At 41.2% G+C, this 12,079-nt stretch overlaps 1 long non-coding RNA gene across 1 annotated transcript in view; it reads left to right on the top strand.

Moving 5' to 3' along the window:
• Positions 1-2,782, top strand: part of LOC148890794 (uncharacterized) — a 34,910-nt gene extending 32,128 nt beyond the window's left edge. Inside the window, exon 5 of the long non-coding RNA XR_016116668.1 lies at positions 2,745-2,782. This is a non-coding gene — a long non-coding RNA (uncharacterized LOC148890794). The remainder of the gene's footprint in view (positions 1-2,744) is intronic.
• Positions 2,783-12,079: the final 9,297 nt, after the last annotated feature.

The raw sequence follows: 12,079 nt of genomic DNA on the forward strand, positions 1-12,079 counted from the left end.
GTACTGGGGTCGTTTAAATACTGTGACCGGCCGGCGACCGGTTCAGGGTGTCATGTGCCTTTTGGAGTATGTCTGTTGCGTATTTGGAGCTCCCATATTCTGCTTTTCTTCTTCTGCGAAAAGGGCAGACTTACCGATCGTTTCAAGGTCCCCACAACGATCGATTTTTTTGTTTTTTTTTTTCATCTTAGCCTCATTCAGCTATATACTCTTTCTGTCGATGAACACTTGAAAGAATGAGCCGCTGTATTTTTTTATTTCACATCAAACAAGCTTTGCGCCTCTTGATGAACTTCACAGACAAGCTAATTTTTACCCTGCTTGATGGCATCTGTCAAAATGAAATTGGAAAAAGCTGGCAACATATTAAAAGTTTTCATGATTGTGATCCTAAAGTACTAGTGAGCTTACATGTCCTTGACGGATCCATTGCCATGCATTTGCGGGTACGTTATCATCACTGGAGAATTAAGAAAGGAAACTATGACTGCGATCGGTCATTAAGATCATATTTAATATTTCTGTATTCTTGGAATGTAATATTTTAACCCATTCGCTGCCATTGTCAAATGTATTCGGGAATTGAGGGCCATTCTCGCATTTGTTTGGGTTTTGATTTTTCTTGCGGGGGTCCCGATAAAGCGCTGGTCAGACCTCTGGCAATGTTTTTCCCTTCCACGAGGGTGCAGCATTTGCCTTTTGTCCATGTTCATCCTTTGTTACAGCTTCAGCTGTTGTTAAAGTGCTATATAAATCAATATGTATTGTATTGTATTTTGTACAGCTGCCCCCCCTTTCAACCTCCGATAACTCCAGACCCACATAACTTAGTGATGGAGAATAGACATAATAGAAGTTGTCATACTTAAGTTTTATGCTGTTATATGCTTAGTGAACATGTGTTACTAGAATACACGAAGCACAGAAAATCTCGGGTCAATCTGAGGTGAACAGACACATTCTGTTAAACTGTCATCGTCATGTAGGAGATCTGGCCTTGGGCAGAATTTTGGACTTTTTAAACTCCATGACAGGACATGGGAAACTCATTCACATCAAGAGGTCATTAGCCAGGTTACAAATCTATCGGTTCAGGGAAAGACAACTAATTAAAATATCTATGTTCTGTTGTTTATAATTGTTGATGCTTGTGACATCCAGGGGTGTGCTATTCAAATCAAGAGGACTATGTTTTACTAACGTATCACTTAAAGGACAACCGACGTCTATGGACAAGTTGTGTCCATAATTTGTAATGGCTTCAAATGACTTTGACTGAGCGTATTTTAAAAAGATTCCACCGCATATAGCTATATTTTACGTTTTAAGACTTGCGCTGAATATTCAGGAAGTCTTGTTTTTGAATTGTGACGAGTCCGTATGTGACATCACTAAAGGAACGCCCCCTGACCGAAAAAAGACACATTGTAGCAGTCCTTCCATCACGTCAATGTATTTTGCTGTATTGTTTGGTCTGAAAACCTTGTGTTGCACCCAATTGCCGCCAGAAGAGGGTGTCCAAGCTCCATATAGGGAATTTATCAGCCTGTGGAAATGGAGGTGGCCACAGGAGGTCGCCATTTTGTGCCTCTTTTCTGCTGATTGTTTCTCCCCAATGTTGCCTCAAAATGGCATGTAGTAAATTCTTTAATTGATTGCAAACACGTATGCTTTCCTCTTCCGAACTATTGGAATCATATTCATAACTGGAGGTGTAACAAGAAAGCATATTCTCCGAATCTGGAGCCTTTGTTTTGATTCTCAATCAATGCAACACGTCTTGGCGTGACGTCACAAACTGGGGGCGGGACTTTCTGAAAATGCCCAATTCGCAGCTCCATTTTTTGCAGATTTTGGACACTTTAAGTCATTTTTATTGGTGTTTTGCATCTGAATAAAAATATTATACTGCGTGTTTTGGGTATTTTAGATGCTATAAAACGTTTTTCTGATGTCAGTTAAGAAACAAAAAAGTGATGTCGGTTGTCCTTTAAATTTACATCTACTCTCAATAAATGCGTCCCCTGCTGGCAGTAAAAGACAATCTCCCTGTGTTTGAGCCTTTGTCCTAAACCCAGTTCAAGTACCACTGGTCTAAGGTTTCTTACGCTGAATTGAATGTTTATGTAGTCCTAAAATGAAATATTTTGTGGGTCCTGCAATTTGAGTGAAAGTGACAAAAACCCTGGCACGGGAGTGGACACATTTTTGCACAGTGCACAGTGAATGAGTTAAGAGGCAGGATCCATAAGATGTGGAAGACAAGTCGTTCTGTGGGTGTCTGATTTTTTTGTCATTTTATATCTTGATTATATGTTAGTAATATAGAAAGTGGCTATTTCTTTTTGTTTGTTTGTTTTTATTGAAAACAATAGAGTGAGGGTCGGGAACCTCCTTGAATAAGAAAGCCATAAAAGTAAAATATTTAGAAATGTTTTTCAGTGAGATCCATGCACACGCACGCACGTACACATACACACGAACGCAAACACGCACTATTTCAACAAAATGTCAGAATATATTATTTAAACTAACTTGTGATAATATTCACCATTAATATGAATAGTTTTCCGTTCCTCATGATTGATAAAAAATACAGCCAAACGATCGCAATATACGTCAACTTGCCGGGTCCATCGGTGAAGTGACTGCTAGCTAGCCTGCACACTACTCATTAGCTTCCACGCTTGCCTTCTGCTGTCTCTCACAGAAGTATTGGATTGGATTGGATTTGCCTGTATTAGTCTCGCAGTGGAGAAATTTACATTTCACAGCAGCAAAGTGATAAAAGGAATGAAAGTAGAAAAACAAAATACAGTAAAGTCTCGTTATATCGATATTCAAGGGAGTCCGAAAAAATATAGATATAACCGGGACTATCGATATATCCGAACCTGTTTGCATGTAATTTTCCCCGTGCGTGCATAGAAATAGTATCGATATAACCGGGACTATCGATATATCCGATATCGATATAACGAGACTTTACTGTACATGGAAAGGCAGCCACTCTCGCGGCGCCGTCTTGAAGTCAAAAGAACAAAAAAAAAAACAATATGACAACACAAAAACAACATGACAAATCAAAGACACAGAGAGTCATTCATTCTTCAGGACTTGCTGTACCCTCTTTGTGATGACATGAAGCAGTTCTAGATGAAGGAGGAGAGGATCAAAGCATCTTTTCACCAGTGGATCAGGGACATCATGGTGGAATGTGCACGTCGACTACAAGCTAAATGTTGAAAGCAAACACGCAGCTGTAGCATCCATTGACAAAAAGAGATTGTCTCACAATTCCTGTCCCATATAAATCTGCTTCAATTCCAAGCCGCGACCTATATTGATGCTAATGTTAGTATGGGGCTTGTCAAAGTGCCACTGATATTCAACTGTTTCATTCATGGTATTGTTTCATTGCTACGCATTGCAAATTAAAATCATGGCAGAACCTTTTCTCTCCACAATGTTTTTTTTACTCGTCAGGCTTATTTAAAAGGGGCCGTTTACCTGTTACGACATCATAGGACAGTATCATCCAATCAAAATTGCGCTTTCCACCAACTGCCGCCCAAACAGGAAATAAACAGTGAAAAAGCGAAATATGTATTTAGTCTTATCGGCTAGCCAGATGCAATCATCAAAAGAGCCAATGTGGCTCGCGAGCCGTAGGTTCCTGACACCTGCAGTCGAGCCATTTTTCAGTTTTGGAACTAAGATGACGGTCTCATTCGGGAAACGCAAAAGGGTCCGATGCCAAACCCTATTTCGTTTCAGTCAGGCGTGACTCTAATGTGGGTTTTATGCTCTGGGTTCAGCACGAAGAGTGTCACTTAGGTCAAAGGCAGTTGTGGGCTAATTCTTAGAGACGCTGTGGCGGCCTGGCGCTGTTTCTCCGTGTACTTGTAGTCAAAGCCACCTGCTGTTTTCTCCGCGTGCGCCTGATATTGCAACGGCAGTCATGGCCTTGTAGTATCATGTTGTTCATGCTGCTGTTGCTATAGCAACCAGGAATCTAAAGCGTTTTTATCTTCTGTGCGCATATTGAAGCGATGATGAGCGAGATGTGATTTTTAGAATCTGTCGGCGCCTCCACCGCGTATAAATGCCAATCGAGCCATGCCAATCAAGACGTTATCGGATGACAGAAATGGACATATCCAAGAAAAATGACGTTACAACCGTAATATCTGCCTCACCGTCGGTAACCTTCCATGACTGATATTTCCCCCGCAGCCTGCCCCCCCTCCCCCACCCCAGCTCCTTTCCCGCAAACAGCAGGATACAAATTCACAAAGGGCGCAGCGTGATGCAATCACCCGCCTCCGGACAAGACGCAGCGCACTGACACTTGAGGAACTCTTTGAAAGGTCATGGCCGAAGGCAACGAGCCACTGTGACAATCATTTTACAAGATCGGCGTCACGACATAAATAATAAGAAATATAATGCCTTGCCGGGGCTGGGGGGGGGGGGTGTTGCTGCAGCTTTATTCTTTAGTATTGGCGGAAGAGTCTCTTCCATGTGTTGCCTTGTAGAGCGCAATACATTCAAAGAGTGATTGTACCATCTCCCAAATTTATGAATAAATACATAATTAAATGGATGAGAAGGTTTCTTCAGCCGTCATCTGTACAAAAGTGAAGGTTTCGGACGTTTCGCCTCCTATCCAAGAGGCTTCGTCAGCGAACTAAAGTCTGACTGGTCGTGTCGGCCCCATTTATATATCCCTAATGTCCAGACATGGTGGCGCCGGACACAGCTATGATAGGTCTCTACTCTCAGGTTGGGGGGGCAGAGGACCCCTCCCTGTGGCCCCACTGATTGTTCCTACATTCCTGACTTAACGACTGGCCTATTACCCCCACTCCCCCCGGTATCACCTCATCAGCATAACGCCCCTCATCAGCATTGCGAAAGTTGCCTAACCTGTTTTGCCTAAGCAGGCTATTGTATGAACGATCCAAATTGATCCTCACACCACCAGACCGGTTTAATTAAGGATTTTGTTGTTTTATAAGAATCGCTTCTTTTACCCCCCTTTCAAACCATCTATGTTCTTTCGCTAAGATTTTAACCGCATTGTCGTCAAATGAGTGGTTGCTAGCTTTTAGGTGCAAATGTACTGCCGATTGAGGTCCACTTATATTATCCCTGCGATGTTGATAAAGTCTTTTTATGAGAATTTGTTGAGTGTCCCCAATGTACTGCTCTTTACAATTTTCATTCTTACAATGTATGGAATAAACTACATTACTTTGTTTTTCATTTGGTAGCCTATCTTTTGGATGCACTAATTTTTGCCTTAACGTGTTTATCGGTTTGAAATAAGTAGGAATTTTATGTTGCCAAAGGACTCTTTGTAATTTTTCAGAAACTCCTGCAATGTACGGTACTGCTACTCCTCTCCTTTTTGTATCTTGAGAAATGGTTTCATTCCCTATTCTTACTTTCTGACATTTGTTGAATGACCACTGAGGGTACCCACAGTTAGTGAGTGCTCTCCTGATATGTTTTGACTCCTTTTCTCTACCTTCAGTGCTAGTTGGTATTAGTTTAGCCCTATGCTGGAGGGTTCTGATAACTCCTAGTTTATGTTGTAAAGGGTGGTTAGAGTCAAAAAGTAAGTATTGGTCAGTGTGCGTAGCCTTCCTAAAGACTTCTGTTTTTAGCGCTCTGTCCTCTTTTATAATTACTTTACAATCCAAGAAGGCTAGTTGGTTCTCTTGAATGTCCTCACGAGTAAATTTAATGTTGAAGTCTACAGAGTTGAGGTGATCTGTGAAGGATTGAATTTCTTGTTTCTTAATTATGACAAAAGTATCGTCCACATATCTAAACCAGTTTCTAGGTTTTGTCCCTGGGAAGGATGTGAGGGCCTGTTTCTCCATCTCTTCCATGTAAAGATTAGCCACTATGGGTGAAACTGGTGAGCCCATAGCACAACCATGAATTTGTTTATAAATTTTTTCCCGAAATTGAAAATACGTAGTATTAAGGCAGATTTCTAATAATTGGCAGATGTGATCCGGTTTAAGTTTGGTTCTTTCATGCACCATCTTCGCCACCATGTCTGGACATTAGGGATATATAAATGGGGCCGATACGACCAGTCAGACTTTAGTTCGCTGACGAAGCCTCTTGGATAGGAGGCGAAATGTCCGAAACCTTCACTTTTGTACAGATGACGGCTGAAGAAACCTTCTCATCGATGGACCACTCCTGTACGACTGAGAGCTTACACAGACGTGCATAATTAAATGAAAAAAATGTTTAATTAATTGCATAGCTATACAATCCAATACAGTACATATTGATTTATATAGCGCTTTAACAACAACTGAATCTGTAACAAAGAGCTTAACATGGACAGATCTCATATACAGGGAGTAAAGCACTCACAAAGATAGTAGAAAACACCAAGAAAGTGAAACCAAGATCAAGTCAGAATCATGCCGAGTCGAATGCCAAAGAGTACAAGTGAGTTTTGACAACAAAAAAACGCAGTGTCAAAGACTTCAGAAATCAAATCAGAAATCATAAAACCTTTAGTCGTTCCACAATGGGGGAATTTGCAGTCCGTAGCAGCAATTTGAAAGGGGGATGACAAGATATTCTAAGCATAATTTAAATGTTTAATAAAAAACTATACATAGTGCAAGTATCAAGAAAAGGCATATTGCTTTCATCACTTTGCTGCTGTGAAATGTACATTTCTCCACTAATAAAGACTAATAAAGGCATATCCAATCCAATCCAATCCAATTGATATACTGTATGTCGCTGTATTGCATCAACATAAGGTGGCTGTGCAATTTACAGTACAAAAGTTTTTTTTACTAATGATGTAACGGAACAGGGGTTATTCTTCCCTCCACCCCAAAATGCTTAGGTGCAACGTTACTGCGGCTTAGCAGACTGTGTGTCTCAGAGCAGGGCGTACAAGGCTTCTTTAAAGGACAACTCACACCATTTTGTTTGTTTCCTGACATCAGAGAAACGTTTTATAGCATCTAAAATACCCAAAACACGCAGGCTGATATTTTTAGTCAAACGCAAAACACCAATAAAAATGACTTAAAGTGTCCCAAAACTGCCACAAAATGACCCCGGAAATGCAGAGTTCCAGAAGGTCCCGCCCCCTCTAGAATCAAAACAATGGCTTCAGATTCGGAGAAGATGCTTTCTTGTTACTCATCCAGTTATGAATATGATTCAATTAGTTCTGAAGAGGAATGCATAAATGTTTGGAATCGATTAAAGAAGTATTTGCGTATCAATTCGAGCTGTCAGGACTCCAATGTAGCGTCCCGGAAAATGCACAAGATGGCGCATAAGATGGCGCCCAAGCTCCGTTGGAAATGGGCTGATTTGTCTGCTGGGAATTTGTATCAACTAGTATCAAATATGTCCATAATTTGTAAAATGGCTTCAAATGACTTCTACTGAGCGTATTTTACAAAGAATCCACCGCATATAGCTATATTTCACATTTTAAGACTCACGCTGAATATTCAGGAAGTCTTGTTTTTGAGTTGGTGACGAGTTCGTACGTAATGTCACTAAAGGACCGCCCCTGACCGCAAAAAAGACACATTGTAGCCGTCCTTCCATCACGTCAATGTATTTTGCTGTGCTTGTTTGGTCTGGGGACCTCGTGTTGCACCCAAAAGCCGCCAAAAGCCAGAAGAGGGCGTCCAAGCGCCATATACGGAATTTATCAGCCTGTGGAAACGGAGGTGGCCACAGGAGGTCGCCATTTTGTGCCTCTTTTTTTTGGGTGAGAGATTTCCCCCCAATGTTGCCTCAAAATGGCACAAATAAATAATTTAATCGATTGCAAACATGTATGCTTTCCTCTTCAGAACTATTTGAATCATATTCATAACTGGATGTATAACAAGAAAGCATATTCTCCGAATCTGAAGCCATTGTTTTGATTCACTAGCAATGCAAGACGTCTTGGCGTGACGTCACGAAGTGGGGGCGGGACTTTCTGAAAATGCCCAATTCGCAGCTCAATTTTTTGCAGATTTTGGACACTTTAAGTCATTTTTATTGGTGTTTTGCATTTGACTAAAAATATCATACTGCGTGTTTTGGGTATTTTAGATGCTATAAAACGTTTTTCTGTTTAAAAACAAAAAAATGACGTTGGTTGTCCTTTAAAGGTGGCCACATGACCAAAGGCAGGCTATTGTCTCATGTCAAAATAGTAACAACTCTGATTTATCATCAAACAAGCATAATTTCCATCTATGGAGCCGACCTTTTTAAGTCCTGAAAAATGTGCTGCGCGATGGCAAAAGCTACCAGCAGCTTGTCATGCCGGGCTCTTCGGGTCCATCTGTCAGACTGACATCGCCCCAACGGATCGGACATGTCACAACATGACGGTCCCGGTGTGCGGCAGGAAGTGAGATGGGCTTTTCCCACTGTGCCAAAAGCAGACAGGGGGTGGAGGTTAAAATTGCTGGCAAATGAAGTCAAATGAGCTGTTCAAAATCATGGATTCGGGATCTCAACGCGCCTTTTCACAATCAGCACTTTCACCGACTGATTACCTTGCGAAAGCCGACGTTTCGACTTTGCAGCGAGTGTTGGCACCCCGAGAAGCGCTTTGGATGTCAAGCGTCAGCAAAGCGATTGTGGAAAGAGTTAATCGGTGAATTGAGTCACAGGAAAGAATGAGCCACAACCATTCCCACATGCCGAGTGAGATTAATGCCGACATCTTGTTTTTGGTCTCCCACCGTGCCAGGCGAATGCGTTTGAAAATGCTACTTCAGTAAAACAAGCGCACAACCTTTGACGTGATTGTCAGATCTCAGCATGTCAGCTCACTCAAGTGATGACCTTGTTTTGACTCCTCGTTTACACTTAAAGGACAACCGAAGTCTCCGGACAAGTTGTGTCCATAATTTGTAAAATGGCTTCAAATGACTTCTACTGAGCGTATTTTAAGATTCCGGCGCATATAGCTATATTTTAAGTTTTAAGACTCGCGCTGAATATTCCGGAAGTCTTGTTTTTGAGTTGGTGACGACTCCTCACCCTACGTCACTGAAGGAACGCCCCTGACCGAAAAAAGGACACATTGTAGCAGTCCTTCCATCACGGCAATGCATTTTGCTGTACTTCTTTGGTCTGAAAATTTCGTGTTGCACCAAAAAGAGGAATTAATCACCCTGTGGAAACGGGCTGATTAATTCCTTACACGGAGCTTTGTCGCCATTTTCTGCCTCTTTTTGGTGCAACATTCCACCCCCCCCCCTATTGCCTCAAAATAGCACGGAATAAATTCTTTAATCGATATGCTTTCCGCTTCAGAACTATTTGAATCATATTCATAACTGGATGAGTAACAAGAAAGCATATTCTCCGAATCTGAAGCCATTGTTTTGATTCTCCAGCAAGGCAAGTCGTCTTGGCATGACACCACAAACAAGGGGGCGGGACCTTCTGAAACTGGCCACTTCCAGGTTCATTTTTTTGCAGATTTTGGACACTTTAAGTCATTTTTATTGGTGTTTTTGCATTTAACTAAATATATATATATAATATATTGGGTATTTTAGATGCTATAAAACGTTTTTTTCTCAGTTAGGAAACAAAAAAGTGATGTCGGTTAAGTATAATACGCTGTCATGGATGATCGTGTGTGTGTATGTGTGCGTTGCTGTATATGAAAACAAAATACTACAAAAACAATTTTAAGAAACAGCACAATTTCCAATAGTGTGATATACTCATTGTAGACCAAACACCCCCTCCAATTTCAAATGTATGAACTGTAAGTGGTCTTTTTTCAAGAGGCTATTGTGCTATGCTTGAATAAAATCAACAGTGATGTCCTCTGCAAAATCCTTTTTGCACAAATTGGGCATTCAATGCCGCAATATCATCCAAAGCCAAAACCGGACAAAATAAACACCTTTTTTTCTGTGTAGGCGGTAGGCGTCATCAGTGCTAAATATTATTCCTTTCTAATGATTAATATAGTCCACCACCCCCCCCCCCCCCCCCCCGCCCCATAAAAATGCTTTCATGTGCTGCATGAATTTTATATACAGTAAAGTCTCGTTATATCGATATTCAAGGGAGTCCGAAAAAATATCGATATAACCGGGACTATCGATATATCCGACCCTGTTTGCATGTAATTTTCTCCGTGCGTGCATAGAAATAGTATCGATATAACCGGGACTATCGATATATCCGATATCGATATAACGAGACTTTACTGTATATATATATATATATATATATATATATATATAAAATTAATTAATTTGTTTATTTTTGTATTCATTCATTCATGTATTTATGTATTTATTTATTTTAACGGGCTCGTGAACGATGGTAGCAGATAGAAATTAGAAGAGATGTTGAAGCTGGGCGGTCACGTGGGTTGCTTCCAGATGGGTTGTAGGCAGACCCGTGAAGTGGAGGTGGTGATTGGCACTAATGGCTTTCAGGTGGGTGGGTGGGGGGGCTGCTATGATGACTCTTCATCGCACTTCTGTCAGTGTCGTGATCAATCAGATTTGTCCACACACTGGAATAAACCAGCACTTGGCCAAAACAGGTTGCGCTTGAACTTTGACCTGGCATGTGTGGGCAACATTTGCATAAATGAGATGCAACAATCAACAAAAAAATTGTCATGTCAAGTTTTGTTGTTTTTTTTTTTTTTGGGGGGGGGGGTGGATTTTTGTCATTGGGTACTTTGGTATGCTCCACTCCAGTATGCCTTCATTCGATTCTCGCAGATTTATGAGTGAGGCCCGAGGAGGACCACTTGCTTGTCACCCTTAGTCACTCCGAAGCTTTCAAGAAGATTCCGCACACTTTAATTAAAAGCTTAAAATGGACAAGACTTAGCAATTAGAGTAGATGTTCAACTACAGCATGTCCCAAAGGAGGCGCCGAGGGGCGCTCCCACTCAGCCATTAATGTTGCAACTACCCTGACCAAAGTAAATTATTCAATGAGTCACTCGTCCCGTGCAGGTAAGCAATCCCCCAGTGGCTCGGTCCTTGGGCCCAAGTTCACATGACTTAGAGCATGTGTGGCTGACGCAGCAGCGCAAGTTTGCTGGACTGTGTGCATTGATGGAAATTTTCACTCTTGAAATTTCAGCCCGAAATATATCAAGGTCATGTTGGGACCCGGACCAATTCATCCTCTTGAAATGACCACACGTTGAGGATGTTGGTACAGTGATACCTCGGTTTACGAACCCCTTGCCTTCTGAACTTTTCGGTTTACGAACATTAAATTCATGAAAATTTTACCTTGGCATACGAACTTTACCTGGGCATACAAACTTTTTTGCCTCGATGAGTGATGTGTCGTTCGCGAACTAGCCCGTTCTTCTAACAACAAAATGGCAGCCTACTGTTTTTGTCTTCTATTCCCCGCCCCCAGTCTTTGGTTAAAGCCACGTGATTATTATCACAGAGGAAGCACCTACAAGGGATCATTCCTCAACATGGTGAAAGAAGGTCACGTTCCTCATCAAGTGTTTAATGCTGATGAAAGCGGCCACTCCATTCCATCAAGCCATCAATGACCATCACAAAGGTAAATACAACTACTTTATTATATAGTACAGTTTATTTATTTTATTATAATGCCATAGCACATTGATTAGACATAAAATAAGGTATATTTTGTGTCGTTTTAAGGCTTAGAAATTTAGAAAGTTGAAAATTGTGTTTTATGGGGACCAAGGAACGGATTATTCTCATTTTAATGGTTTCCTATGGGTAATTATTTTTTGGGATACACACTTTTCGCCAGACACACTGGGAACCAATTAAGTTTGTAAGCCAAGGAGACACACTCAATCCGCAATCATTTGGCTTTGATATGGAATGTTCTGACATTTCATACCAAAGCCAACTCTGGGTGCTTCACGCAAATCGTCATCTCTCGCAAGCCATTCGGTGATTTATTAACTGCCTAATTTGCCGATTATACCCGCACGGACAAAAAAAAAATGTTGTTTTTTTTGGGGGGGGGGAGTAATCTTTTGCCACATACAAGTATAGCCCAAGGTATCGTGACTGAACCT

The sequence above is a fragment of the Hippocampus bargibanti genome, linkage group LG12 (assembly GCF_051943395.1).
Source record: "Hippocampus bargibanti isolate YZ-2025 linkage group LG12, ASM5194339v1, whole genome shotgun sequence".
NCBI lineage: Eukaryota > Metazoa > Chordata > Actinopteri > Syngnathiformes > Syngnathidae > Hippocampus > Hippocampus bargibanti.